The sequence below is a fragment of the Lotus japonicus genome, chromosome 3, assembly GCF_012489685.1.
Source record: "Lotus japonicus ecotype B-129 chromosome 3, LjGifu_v1.2".
NCBI classification, from domain to species: domain Eukaryota; kingdom Viridiplantae; phylum Streptophyta; class Magnoliopsida; order Fabales; family Fabaceae; genus Lotus; species Lotus japonicus.
Genome location: NC_080043.1, coordinates 52,155,071 through 52,168,930, shown reverse-complemented (window position 1 = coordinate 52,168,930; position 13,860 = coordinate 52,155,071). Strand labels below are relative to the sequence as shown.

Sequence of the window (13,860 nt, the reverse complement as noted above, 5' to 3'; positions counted from 1 at the left end):
TGGATTTTTATTTAAGGAAAACAGGTTGTGTGTGCCTAAAAGTTCCATTAGAGAACTGCTTGTTAAAGAATCCCATGCTGGGGGATTAATGGGTCATTTTGGAGTCCAAAAGACTCTAGAAACTTTACAGGAACATTTCTATTGGCCCAAAATGAAACATGATGTGATCCAGTTTTGTGAACATTGCATTGTTTGCAAGAAGGCTAAGTCTAAGGTGATGCCACATGGTTTGTATACTTCTTTACCAATCCCTGAATACCCTTGGGTTGACTTGTCTATGGACTTTGTTTTAGGCCTCCCTAGAACAAAGAATGGTAAGGATTCCATTTTTGTGGTTGTTGATAGGTTTTCAAAAATGGCTCACTTTATTCCTTGCGGGAAAGCTGATGATGCTTGTCACGTTGCTGATTTGTTCTTTAAAGAAGTTGTAAGACTTCATGGGATGCCTAGAAGCATAGTTAGTGATAGGGACACCAAGTTCCTAAGTCACTTCTGGAGGACTTTATGGGGGAAGTTAGGCACCAAACTTTTGTTCTCTACCACTTGCCACCCACAAACTGATGGGCAAACTGAGGTGGTTAATAGGACCCTAGGCACCTTGCTTAGGACTGTCCTTAAGGCCAATTTAAAGGCTTGGGAGGCGTGTTTGCCTCATGTTGAATTTGCTTACAATAGGGCTGTCCATAGCACTACCAATTGCTCTCCATTTGAAGTAGTGTATGGATTTAACCCTTTGACTCCTCTTGATTTGTTGCCTATGCCTAACATTTCTGTTTTCAAGCACAAGGAAGGACAGGGCAAAGCTGAATATGTCAAGAAGATGCATGAGCGTGTGAAGGCTCAAATTGAGAGAAAGAATGAGAGTTATGCTAGGCAAGCTAACAAGGGAAGAAAGGAGGTGGTGTTCCAACCCGGAGATTGGGTTTGGGTGCACATGAGGAAGGAAAGGTTTCCAGAACAAAGGAAATCCAAACTCCAACCTAGAGGGGATGGACCTTTTCAAGTGCTTGAGAGAATCAATAACAATGCCTACAAAATAGAGCTTCCAGGTGAGTATAACATCAGCTCAACCTTTAATGTCTCTGATTTATCTCTCTTTGATGCAGATGGCGGAGAATTTGATTTGAGGTCAAATCCTTTTCAAGAGGGAGGGAATGATGAGGACAAGGACAAGGACAAGGGTCATGGAGCACTAAAAGGACTTGGAGGACCAATGACAAGGGCTAGAGCTAAAAAGGCCAAAGAGACTCTTCAGCAAGTAGTGGCAACCATTCTTGAAGACAAAGTGGTAGAAGAGATGGAACCAAAAATCATGATGATCATTCAGGCCCAAGAAGAAGAGCCAGCCCACGCATAGGGGCTGCCATGTGATGTTTTGTTTTATTTTATTTCAATAAAAATGCAAGGGACCAATTGAATAAGTTGGATCCAAATGCATTATGTTGCTGAATTTTATTTTAGTGTGTTTAATCCACTTCAAGTGGTGTGTGATTGCATGTGGCGCATGAAGGGCTTAAAGGGAGGGATCCATTCCTTTCTTAAAACTCTTTGAATGTGTTTGAATTTCAATAAGTTCTGAATGGAGGAGTTACATCAGCAAAGTCAAAGGATTGAAGAGCTTTCAAAGCCAAGAATGGAGTTACAAAGAAAGGGAAATTAAGTTCATAAAGAGCATTGAATGCTATATTCCCTGGTCAGAATAACAATCAAGAAAGGGAGTTACATGAAGCAATCAGCCACCAAATACACGTTCAGGGCTGAAGCAAATCACTATCTTCCTCTTTTAATTTGTAACTCCTAGCCTAGGATTCTTCTAGAGAAATTACACCTCATCATTTTTTGTAACTAGGCTGAATTTCCTTCTTCTTTATAAGGACCACTCCTTCAATGTAATAGACAGATTATGAATGAATTAGTATTTTTTTTTTCTGAGTGATTCAGATTTGTGAGAGTGATTCTCATAGTTCTTGAGTGATTCAAGAATTAGGCTTATCAAGGGTTTGCCACCACCTTTGTGTGAAGTCTTCATCTTCCATTTCACTAAAACTTCCCCTCTTTTCTGTCCATTTCCCTTCTATCACGAAATTCTTCTTCTTCTTTCTCACATTTCAGAGTTCTCATCATCCAAGATCAATCCTAGACGATCCATTTCAGCCCTTGCATCAACTTGGGGCGTATCACGCGGAAATCCGGGTCTTATGACCATTTTGAAATCCACCGAGGTCCGGTATCACGCCGTGTATTAACCTCAAAATGTGTGCATGAATGCAAAGTGATTAGCCAAACAACGTCTCTGACCTCACTCAACACGTCGCCACGTGTTCTAGCTAACTTATTGTCTCTAAAAGCATACCCTAAGGTAAAAGTCGATTCTGCGACAAAATACGATTAATCATAAAATGAGTGCAAACACTCACGATAACTCTTCGAGTCATCAATGCTCTCACGAAGTCTCACGCTTCAGTGGAGTCTTACACCATCACGAAGTCTCACGCTTCAGTGAAGTTTTATGCTCTCACGAGGTCTCACGCCTCAGTGAATTTACACACTTGCACGAAGTCTCACGCTTCAGTGAAGTTCCATGCTGTTCACGAGGTCTCACGCCTCAGTGAAGATCCATGCTTTTCACGAGGTCTCATGCCTCAGTGAAGTATCACGCATTCACAAGGTCTCACGCCTTAGTGAAGCTTCTCGGCTCATCCCTTGGATGGCTAAACAAACTGCTCAAAGAGCGAAGGAGTATCATCATACTCAGAACTTACAATTTTTCTCAACACTTGGATCCGACGACACTTCTCGTTTTCCAAAACTAAGATTTCACTCCTAAGCTTCCTTTCGAGTTTATTATCATTATTTGAAGATTTAGAGGTTGTTTAATGTCTTATGAGTTTTCTTTACAAAATAATATCCTTTTAGTCTTATCGCAAATCTTATGAGTTTTCAACATCCAAATATCCCAATTAATTCCCCGAGAATGTCTCGATCCATATAACCAAAACAAGGCCCGAATCTCATTCGTCCTATCAAACTTTCCCCAAAAACTCAAAATAAAATCGGCATGACCTGCCCGCTATTCTCACTACTCAGAATCACAGATATCAGTGCAAGGACATAATTAAATCAGCACAATCAACAAACATGTCATATATCAACACATTCTAAAATAACCACGTAGCACTTAGCATATAAAGCATGCATCACACATCCTAGATTACCCACTTAGCACGTACCATGTAATTCAATCTCAAAACATTCAGTAGATGAATCATCTACATTGTCAGCCGAAGCCTCAGAAAACATTTTTCCAATCAAGCACAAATAAGTGCATAAACAGTAAATCAATGTCGAAAGCATCGACCCTAAGCATTAACTAAGGATTCAGTGAGTAGCCCTCACCTATAGATTCTCCAGGGTTCCCTTCTAACACTTCTTCACAGTCAAAGCCTTGCTCTTCAGGAAAATCCTCAAAAGCACCTTAGAGTAAAACCACAGAAATCAATCACAATGAGTCAGAAACTCAACAACCAAGACTCACTAAGGTTACACGAAGTAGTATATACTCCGAGGTACGATAATCTAGCGCGAAAGGACAAGTTTTCGAAAAAGAAATTTCCTCCTCCCTCCTTAGGGTGCTCGGCCACTATTGGTAATTAGGTGGGTCAATTTTTCTTCGATCAAACTTGGTTCCTAGGTTATTATTAGTCGTAACTAAGGGTATTCTAAACTCGGAAAAATTATCGGATCAAAAACTGTCGCAGGTGTATTTTGGTCAATATTTTTAGCTCAGAAATTCAAAACTGAAATTTCGAAAAGCAGATTGGATGGGGACGTCACCAACGACGTTTATGACAACTAATCCTACTAGCACTAAGCTAAGGCGATAGTTTTCAGCCCAAAGGACGAAGCTTTGCCCCAAAATGGGTATTTTAAGCAGAATTGAAACTCGACGATAGTTTTTCGAGAATCGGCGTAGTATTATTAGCTAAACATACTCAGGAGAACGTAGGGAAGATGTTTAGAATCAAAAATGGAATTATCAGGATAGTTTTGCAAAAACCTCAAAACTATGAGCACAGAAAGACATAGAGAAAAGCTATGGAAAAGACGATCAGAGGTAAGGATTAGCGACTATACCTCGATACCTTCAAGCAGCAACTGTTGAATCAACGATCAAGCAAGAAATGAAGAAAATCTCTTCTTCCTCCTCCTTCAATGAAGCTCGCGGCCTTGGGAGAGAAAATGGTGAAGTTTTGCCATTTTTTCTCCTTTTCTTGCTATATATAGAGGTTGGAAAAACGCGGGAAAATGAAAGTTTCGCGATTCCGATTTTTCCGGCTTCATTCTCCGTGAATTCTAAGATAGGTTTTGGCGACATAAATCCAAAACTCAAAAGAGGTCTCCTTGTATTTTAGGCGACTAATGCAAAGTCGGTGTAAAACTATTTTACCCGATAAGTTACTTTTTGCATTGAATGTCGGAAGAGAAAACTTCCTTCTGAAGAAAGATTGAGATCATCAAGAGAAATGGGTGTACGCGTGTAGAATCTTCATTTGAAGCTCTGAATAGAAAAAGTCTTCATCGTCGGTTGATTCTAGGGTTTTGAACTATCAGGGCTTTAGTTTCGGCAACCTTCCGATGATTGGAATCAGACGTTCATACATCCTAGAGTTTCGCCTTGAAACGATTGTCATATATGGATTAAGAGAAGTTCTAACATTTCTCTGAAGATTTTTGGAATTAATTTCCATCGTGACTCTAAGTGTAAACTAGCTATTTACTAGGGTTTCTGCCCTAGGTTTAAGCGTATATCGATCGTGCTATACCTTTTATCGATTTTGATACAATCCTTAGACTTTTCCTGAACTTTCTCCTTCATAAATTTGTTTCATTTGATCAACTCTTGTTCAGGTTTCCCTTCACGATACATCAACCCTAATCGTGAATAGGATTTTATTCACTTGACATAAACTGAAAAACTTGGGTCTTACAGAGTTCCAGTGCTTTAATTTCTCTACTTCTACTCTTGTATGAAGAGAAACCTTGCAGAGCTAAACAATCTTGAATAGATTGTAGGAGAAGTCCTGAACAACACTTGTAGGAGGAGTCCTGCAGAATACTTGGAGAAGTCTGTGATAATACTTGTGGGAGAATTCCTTGAGAATACTTGTATTGGAGAAGTCCTTGAAACTTGCTAGTGAAAATCTCGGTGGTGACCAAGTACTGGACGTAGCCCAATCGTTTAGGGTGAACCAGTATAAATCTCTGTGTGCTGATCGTCTGCTTTATATTGCTTATATGTCCGCTACACTAAACGGTTCACGAAAAGTTTTACTAAACGCTTTCAAGGACTAATATTCTTTTCAAAAAACCTAAATTTTAAAAGGTGATATTCAAGTCTGCAATTCAAACTCTCCTTTCTTGTGTTATTTACTTGCATCTCAGATTCTTACACTCACTCCTCCTCCACGTGATAACTTAAAAATATCACATTTATGGATGAAATTTTCATGAGAGTGACATTTTTATTTGCAACATTTTTTTTGTATACCAAATCAATAATTTGCAGCAAAAAAAAACGATGATCTAATAAATTACCAATTAAAATAACGTGGGTAAATTATTGAGTGCCTAGCCCGTTGGTAATTAAAGATGATTTTTTCAAATCTTTACCCATAAAAATTATCGAAGAAACCAATATTTTCAAATTTTTGGCAATCTGTAAATAACTATTAATGATTTTTTATCGACCCAAATTTTCGCTTTCTGTTTGATGTCCCGTTCTGATTTACGTCCTCTCCAATGGCGAGATGAGCTATGTTTATGTTGGGTTATGTCTCTTCACTGAATCTTGGTCCCCGAGAGTTGTCCCTCTCTTTTTGGTTGTTTGGTGCTTGTTCCAAGTTAGGATTCTTGTTGATTGCTTGAGGTTTATCCTGCATTTTGTGCAGGTATTTTTTAGGTGTTGTGTTTCAAAGTTTTACCTGTTTCGTCAGGTAGCAATTTAATTCGTTCTAGATTGTTTCTTTTTTAGGTTTTCCTATGCTCACTTTGTTAAGTGCATTTTGTATTATCGGCCTTTCATCCACTAAAAGGTTATGTTTTAAAAAAAATATTAATGATTCTTTTTGCTGATTACCAATGATATGATTTTTTACTGTCGATAATCAACAAATTTTTTTGACAATTAAAAGGATAATTTATTGATAAAGTCAGCACCATAAACAGTGAAAATTACATAAAGCTAGACAAAGCTCCCTTAAGCCTACAGTATGACCCTCATTAAAACTTTTCTAGGAAAAGCCCAATTTGGGATAAAAACCTAGAGACGGAAAAAAAGTACAACATATTGTAGAGAGCCTAAATAATACAACCTCCAAAATCCAACCAAACCAAAAATACACCATTAAGCACAAAACCATCCAAAGCTAAGTAAAGGAGATTAGAAATTGTTGAGTATTTTGGTTGTAGGATTGGCTGCATTTTGCTTAAACAATATGTTCAAGTATGAGGTGTAATTGTAGTGTTTGTGATGTGCTAAACAACATGCTTTATCTGATATGCAACCAGTTGTGCTAGCATATGCGGAACATTATGCTACTGGATCCTATGTGATTAAAGGGTTATTTGTTCAAACGATTGATATGGTAATACACGTTCCAAATTGTGAAGACCTTCTGAGTATTTGTTAGAATTAATCTAATCAGTGTATTAGGATTAATTCTGTGTGAACTAATTAAAGCATGAAGATTTGGTTCTGTTTTTGTATAAGTTGGAAGAAAATCTTTTCGAGATTCTTTCCAAGTTTGTTGCATGGACTCAGTAACGTTCAACCCATTGAAGACAAGGCCTAAGGAGAACGTCAACTTAATAAAGAAACCCTAGCGGCGAGTGGATATCTAGTGTGTTGTGTCAGACCCAAGTTTTTAAGCTTAGAATAAATTAATTAAATTCATATTCACGATTAGGATTCGATGTATCGTGAAGGAAACCTGAACAAGTGTTTACCAAATGGAATAAATTTATGAAGGATAAAGTTCAGGAAAAGACTAAGAATAGTATTAAAGTCGATATAAGTTATAACACGAGTCTTATTCGCTTACGCCTAGGGCAAGAGCGTTAGTAAACGATTAATTTACTCTTAAAGCACTATAGGAACTAATTCCAAAAATCTTCAGAGAAATATAAGAATTCCTCTTATTCCTTTCTATTACAAGTGTTTCGACACGAAACCTTGGAATGTACGAACATCCGATTCTAATTCTCGTAAGTTTGCCGAAACTGAATCCCTGATAGTTCAAGAACCTTAAAATAAACTGTCGATGAAGACTTTTTCTATTCGGAGCTTCAAACGAAGATTCCACACGCGTGAACCGATTTCTTTCGATGTTTCCAATCTTTCTTCAGAAGGAAGTTTCTCCATCCGACGTTAATTGCAAAAAGTAGTTTTGCGGCATATTTTGAAGCAGACTTTGTTCAAGCCATTTTCTCATTTAAAAATATTCCAGAGCAAGTATCGACCTTTTATGGAATGATACTTAGCTTAATTGTATAATATGACAACGTCATATTTGTTCTAATAATCTAACGATTATTCTTTAGCTTAATTTCTACTCATTTCTTGATTCATGGATCATTTTAATTTGCTCAAAGTAATCATAATTTATATTTTATTATTTAATTAAGCTCGTCATAATTTTTTGTTATAATAATATATCATTTTATACTTTTCTCTTAACCTTATGAGTTAAATCATTCGGTATCTAAACTAATTCGTACTGATTTCCAAAATATCTTGCCTAAAATATCTATTTCTCAATCCTTATCCCTCAGTTCATTCTTATCATCTGACTTACTCTCCCTCTATTTTACTCACCCTCACTCTCGACATCACCACACATGCCTTCTCCTTCACATCCATTTTCTTTTCTTCTCCTTTAACACTAACGTTCTTCTTCTTCTCTTTGCTGCATCAAGCCCTCAACTTGCAGCACATACACTCACCAACATAACCACTCCTTCATGTTCAAATTCTTTGCATTTTGCTGCAGCACAAGCTCACCATCATCACCTTTGTTTCTCCCATTTTCTTCTTCACGTCTTCTCAGCAACAAAACACCACCATCTTGGCTCTTCATGTCTCCTCCCACGCGTGACAACAACGCCACCGAGGCCACCCACAACCCCATCATGGACGCACCACATGAACCACACCATGAACCCTTTTCAGCCAAAACAGAGGAACCACGACAATCACCATGGACGGCCACAAGCTCTTCGCCACCGCAAGCAACCACACCCATGGCCACAAAGAGCCCCTCTGTTTGAGCAATCACCGCCGCTCCGGACAGCCACCAACAACAACCACAGCGAGCTTCAGCAAGCCACCACCATGAGCTCAAAGACCATGAAAAACTCGAGCAAAACAGAGGAGAAGGAACGTGAAAACAGAGGCGAAGTTACGCCGCCGACCCGCCAACTTGTCTCTTCGATTCCGGTGTACTCGGACCTCCGTTCACAGCGAGGTTAGTACCGTTGGAACCCTTGCAATGTCCACAAGAAAACCCATGTTCCGGATCGTCGTTCCGTCGCTGTTGACCGCCGCCGCTGCCGCCTTCGGGAGCTCTTTCTGGTCAACTCCGACGACCGATGAAAAGACGGAGGATACTGCTACGATCCTTGCCGTGAGGAGAGCGAAATACTATTTTCAATTTCATATTTGGGTCATTTTATTCGACGACCCCGACGACCACCGTCGACCTTCGGCTAAACTTTATGGGCAAACCGTCGACTCTTTGGGGAAACGGACAGCGCCGTTGAGTTTCTGGCTGCGAAAGGATGAAGGAACAACCTTCCTTTGTGTCTCCGGAGACAGTTTCTCCATCAACCCCGTGAGCCGCAACTTTCTCTCGCGACCCTTCGCAGACAAGTTTCTAAAACTTAATTTTCGTAAGTCTTCAACTCTTGTATATGTTTTAGCATCGAGTAAGCAAGTTTTAAAGAAAAATAAATATTTTCAATGTTATTGTGAAAATTGAAGTTTAACAGTTGATTAGGGAGGAGTTGCGATTTGTTTTATAAAATAGTTTTCATTTCAAAAGGAGATAAGTACTCTACTAATTGATGTAGCTGTGGACTGAGAAAGAGTCGTTTAACATGCGTTCGCTTCGAGTCAATTGCCTGAAGTCGTAGCTTTAGACCTTTAGTTAGTAGGTTAACTAAAATAGTAATTACGTTATGTGTACTTATGAAGGGTGCGAATAACGAGAGCGCTTGACGACGAAGCTAAAGAATAAAAGGAAGCGAACCGACACGGGAAAGCAAAGATGTGTTAAGATTGGAATTGCAGTTAGTATGAGAATTGGCTAAGGTAAGGGCAACTTACACTACTAGCTAATGCTTTAGGCGTCGATAATTTCGACTTGCTTATTTATGTTTCTTTATCGCTTTGACTGGAGAAAATGTTTTGAGGCTTTGGCCGTGTGAAACTAATATGAGCGTGTGTCTCCTTTTTCTGAGAGGCTTCGGCCGTTTACTGGTTTCCGTCTTACTGCTTCCTAGTGGATAGGACATGGCTATGTTTTACCGCAATTACTTGATTCACATGCCATACTTGCTAAGTGATTAAATGGTTAATCTTAGGCTATGTGAATACTTGTGCACATTATTTTGGAACATGCAATTATTATTGGAATATGCTGACCATATGGTGCAATTTATATCGTTTATTCGTGGACTACCAAAATGTGAGGAATAACCGTTAGTTATGCCCTGTTGGTGGCGAATTCTTAAGGGTTTATCTCGACAAGACGAACTGAGGTCCAGACTCTTGTCTTCTTTTGTGGTTTCAAGACCTTCTCATGGGATTTTGGGGATATCGGGATCTTTTGAACTTATAGTTTTGGAAAGAAAATATTTTCATAAGAAATTCCATAATGCTTTAAACAACATTCAAACTCTTTTAATTAAATGTTAATGATCTCAAATGAACTTCTAGGATTTGGATATTAGTTTTGGAAAATGAGAAGTGTCGCCGAATCGAAGTTTTGGGGAAGCTCATAAGTTTCTGAGTATGTTTATACTCTTCCGCTCGCTGAGCAGTTTTTGACCATCGAAATTTAAAGAGTCAGATGACTCAAGAAGTCATCGAGGGTGATTACACTCTTTTTATAGTTATCTGTCTTTTGTCGCAGAATTGACATTTACCTTCGGGTACAGTATATACCTTCGGGTACAGTATACACCTTCGGGTACAGTATACAGTATATACCTTTGGGTACAGTATACAGTATATACCTTCGGGTACAGTATATGCCTTCGGGTACAGTATATGCCTTCAGGTACAGCATGCCTTCGGGTAACTCGGGCATTCGATGGGGGATATGGTCGACCGTATGGTTAGGATCGACCTGTTGATGTCAGGCATAGCGGAGGCAAAAGTCGACCCACAGGGTTAGGACTGATCCGGCTATGTCAAGGTTGTAAGTGACACCCGAGGGTTATGGTCGACACAATGCCAGTGTTAGGACTTACTCGATCGTGCCCATCCTACTTCTTCCGGAACCTTTTGAATTGACGTTGCATTGACATATCAAGCACTCTAACTATATTTGTTGAGATCTTGATGATTTGATGTTGATAAACATCGTTATGTGTTTTGATGATTTAATGTTGATAAACATCGTTATGTGTTTTGATGATTGAATTGTATTAGTGATTTGATAACATGCTATGTATAAACCTTAGGGTAGACAATGCAGAACTTATATGTATATATACAACATATATATATATATATACCCCTTATACTTTACCTGTTGTCTTGTACTCTCTATACTATATTCCGTAAGTTGACCCTTGCGCGTGCTACCTGTGTTTGGGGGGCTATGTATGCCCTTTTTGTCAGATGCCGTTGACGGATTGTTTCGTGATGCTTCGTCGTTCGGGGAAGACCCGGAGCGAAATGACTGCTACTGAGCCTTCGACGTGGACCCGGACTTCATGCAGGATCGGATGAGGTTCGATGTTAGGGGTGTAGTATATCGGGTTTCGTTGTCATAACTCTGATTTTCATTTCTTATTTTGGGGCAGGGTAGGTCCCCGACTATTAGCCTTTTGTGTTGTTCTCTTCCATGAGGATCACAGGGAGTTTGTCGGATGTAGGAGGTCCTTTGGAGGCTGTTTTGGACTGACTTACTTTCTTGGAGGACTGTATTTATAAAACTTATGACTCTGGCTATGGGTCGCACTTGTTTGCCGTTGGGAAATACTTTTAGTTACTTCATGTTACTTCCAGTCACTTGAGGGCACTCGTGACGATGTTTTTAGTTGCAGCGAGGGTTGTACTTATATCGTATGTTAGTCCCTGTTAATCGCGATTGAGTTGAGTCTTTATTTCGACAAGTCTTTTTATTTAAACAAAATGAAAAAAAATATCTACTCTTCCGCTTTACTTGATTTTTGGTTACTAAAGTGACGCCACCGAAATCGGGGTGTTACATTGTGGTATCAGAGCTTGTCGAGTCTTTCGGGAGTCTTTGGGGAATAGGTCTTCTGTGCTAGGTTGTGTGACTCTGCAAAGAGTAAAAATTGATTGTCTGCCAATCGATTTTTCGCTTAGAATTGATTGAAGTTATTGCTTAATCATATTGTATAGTTATGGAAAAGCTATCTTATGATTAGTACTAACTGTTGGTTTAACTAAACCGAACGATGATAACCTTCTAACCATTCTTTCTCATTCTAGTATAATTCGCTTCATTACTCTCGTAGCGTGTGCAACACACCTAACTTAGTTATACTGTTTGAGCTTTGACCTTACAGTTATTACACCTATTAAGACTTTATTTGCCTGTTGCTCGTGTTTAAACTATAGGAGTACACGAGGTTTAGAATAACACGCTAAGCCTAGAAAGTAGTCTTGCACCGACTGCTTGTTTTTCACTTGGGGGTTACTGCTTCCACCAAGACTTTAATCGTCATTGTTATTTTCCTGCAGTGCCATGTGGTATTTTAGACAGAGATTGCTATGCTTCTGATAGTAATAGGGATGAGTATAAGACACATTCTTCCGACTATTGTTTGTATTTAACTATAGAAGTTATATAGGGTTTAGAGAAGTTTTCTAAGTCTTGAAGTTTGTCTTAGACATGTACGAGTTGGTAAGAAAGGTAGAAGCTAAGAATGAATCCTAATGGAATGTTGTATGAGTTTCAGGAGTTAAGGTATATCATTTTCCAGATGTAAATGTTAGAGATTGAATAGATTAAGAGATGATCTCAGATTAGATATGACTACTTGATGAGATAAACTCTATGACTATTTTATGAGATAGACTCATTGGCCTTACTAGTGAGTTTTTCTAAATTTTCATCGCCAAGATATTGAGCCTGATCAACTTAATATTGAGGGGGTGATATTCGGAATCACAGCTGGCATGGACTATGATAGGAAGATTGATTAGATTTGATCAATGATTAGTCGAGTTTGGTAGGTAAGTTTATGATAAGCACTTGATTGTAAAGGATTAAGATTTAAATCTTTGGAAGTGATGATTGTCGTATAGACATTAATTGGTTAGTTCGCGTGATTACTCCAAGTAGAGGTAGACTTAGTCAAGAGATTTAAATGTTCGAAAAATCTTAAGTAATCTTCTCAGAAGTTATGAAGTCATAGGTTATGTGATTTCTGAGGTGGAATTGTTAAGTGTAAGATCAAGTTTTGATCTAGTAGTACAACTCTATGTTTTGATGATTACAAGTTAACCTTTTGATATGAACAATTATGGTACTCTAACGTGTTTTTCTGAGTGTGCTATTTACAGGCTCTGACCTCAATTCAATCCCACACAAATCAGAAGCACTGTGCATAAAGAGTGACCCAAGCAACGCTTTCGCATTGACCATGTTCAATATGAACAGTGGAAAAGCTTCAGAAGTTCTGAAGCTACACAAACTCTGAGGTGGACTCAGTCACTAGAAGCTCTGAAGATCCAGAAGTTCTGATAACCAAGAAACACTTAAGGTTCAGATGTTCTGATGTTGTAGAAGACTCTGAAGATCCAGAAGCTGATTAGTGGAAACTCTGATGTCCAGAAGCAAGAAACTCTGAAGACCATGTACTTCCCTCTGAGTTCAGAATCAGAAGATACAACGGTCAGAGGATCTGTGCTTTCCCTCTGACTCTGATCAACCGGCTTCACAAGTTCCAACATGAAGCATTCCCCTGATCAGAAGTCTCCTAGGTTTAAAGGTCAAGTCACTATCCAAGTACAAAAGCAACTGTACCATCCTAACGACCTACCTAACGTTCTCAGCCACAGCAGAAGCTGGAATTTCCAGAACTGCCCTCCAACGGTAGCATTTCCATGCAGCGTTCAAACCCTAATCCTTGGAGTATAAATAGAGGCTGACGTTTGAAGAATGTGGTTGGAAGAATTTACACAAGCACAAGCTATATTCAAAATCCTTCAAGCATTCTTTCATCTGAAATTCATTGTGTTTACTATTAGCTTTTCAGAAGCAAATCTCTTGTAAACATTTCTTTGATAAACAGTTTGTTTAGTTCCTTTAGGAGATCAAGGTTGATCGGATCCTAGAGAAGACTAAGAGAGTGAATCTTAGTGTGAGCTAAGTCAGTGTAATTGTTAGTCACTTGTAGGTTTCAAGTGCAGTTGTAACACTTTACCTGATTAGTGGATTGCCTTCATTCTAAGAAGGAAGAAATCACCTTAACGGGTGGACTGGAGTAGCTTGAGTGATTTATCAAGTGAACCAGGATAAAATCCTTGTGTGCTTTTCTATCTCTCATCTTTAGCACTTAATTCTCGAAAAGATTTGTTAAAATCTTTAAGGTGGAAGTTTT

General features: G+C 38.8%; 1 long non-coding RNA gene across 1 annotated transcript; it reads left to right on the top strand.

The window, feature by feature from the left end:
* The first annotated feature begins 7,833 nt into the window (after positions 1-7,833).
* On the top strand, positions 7,834-13,556 carry LOC130743269 (uncharacterized). The gene is made up of 3 exons (XR_009021409.1): positions 7,834-8,946; positions 9,251-9,367; positions 10,904-13,556. It is a non-coding gene; the product is annotated as an uncharacterized LOC130743269 (long non-coding RNA).
* Positions 13,557-13,860: the final 304 nt, after the last annotated feature.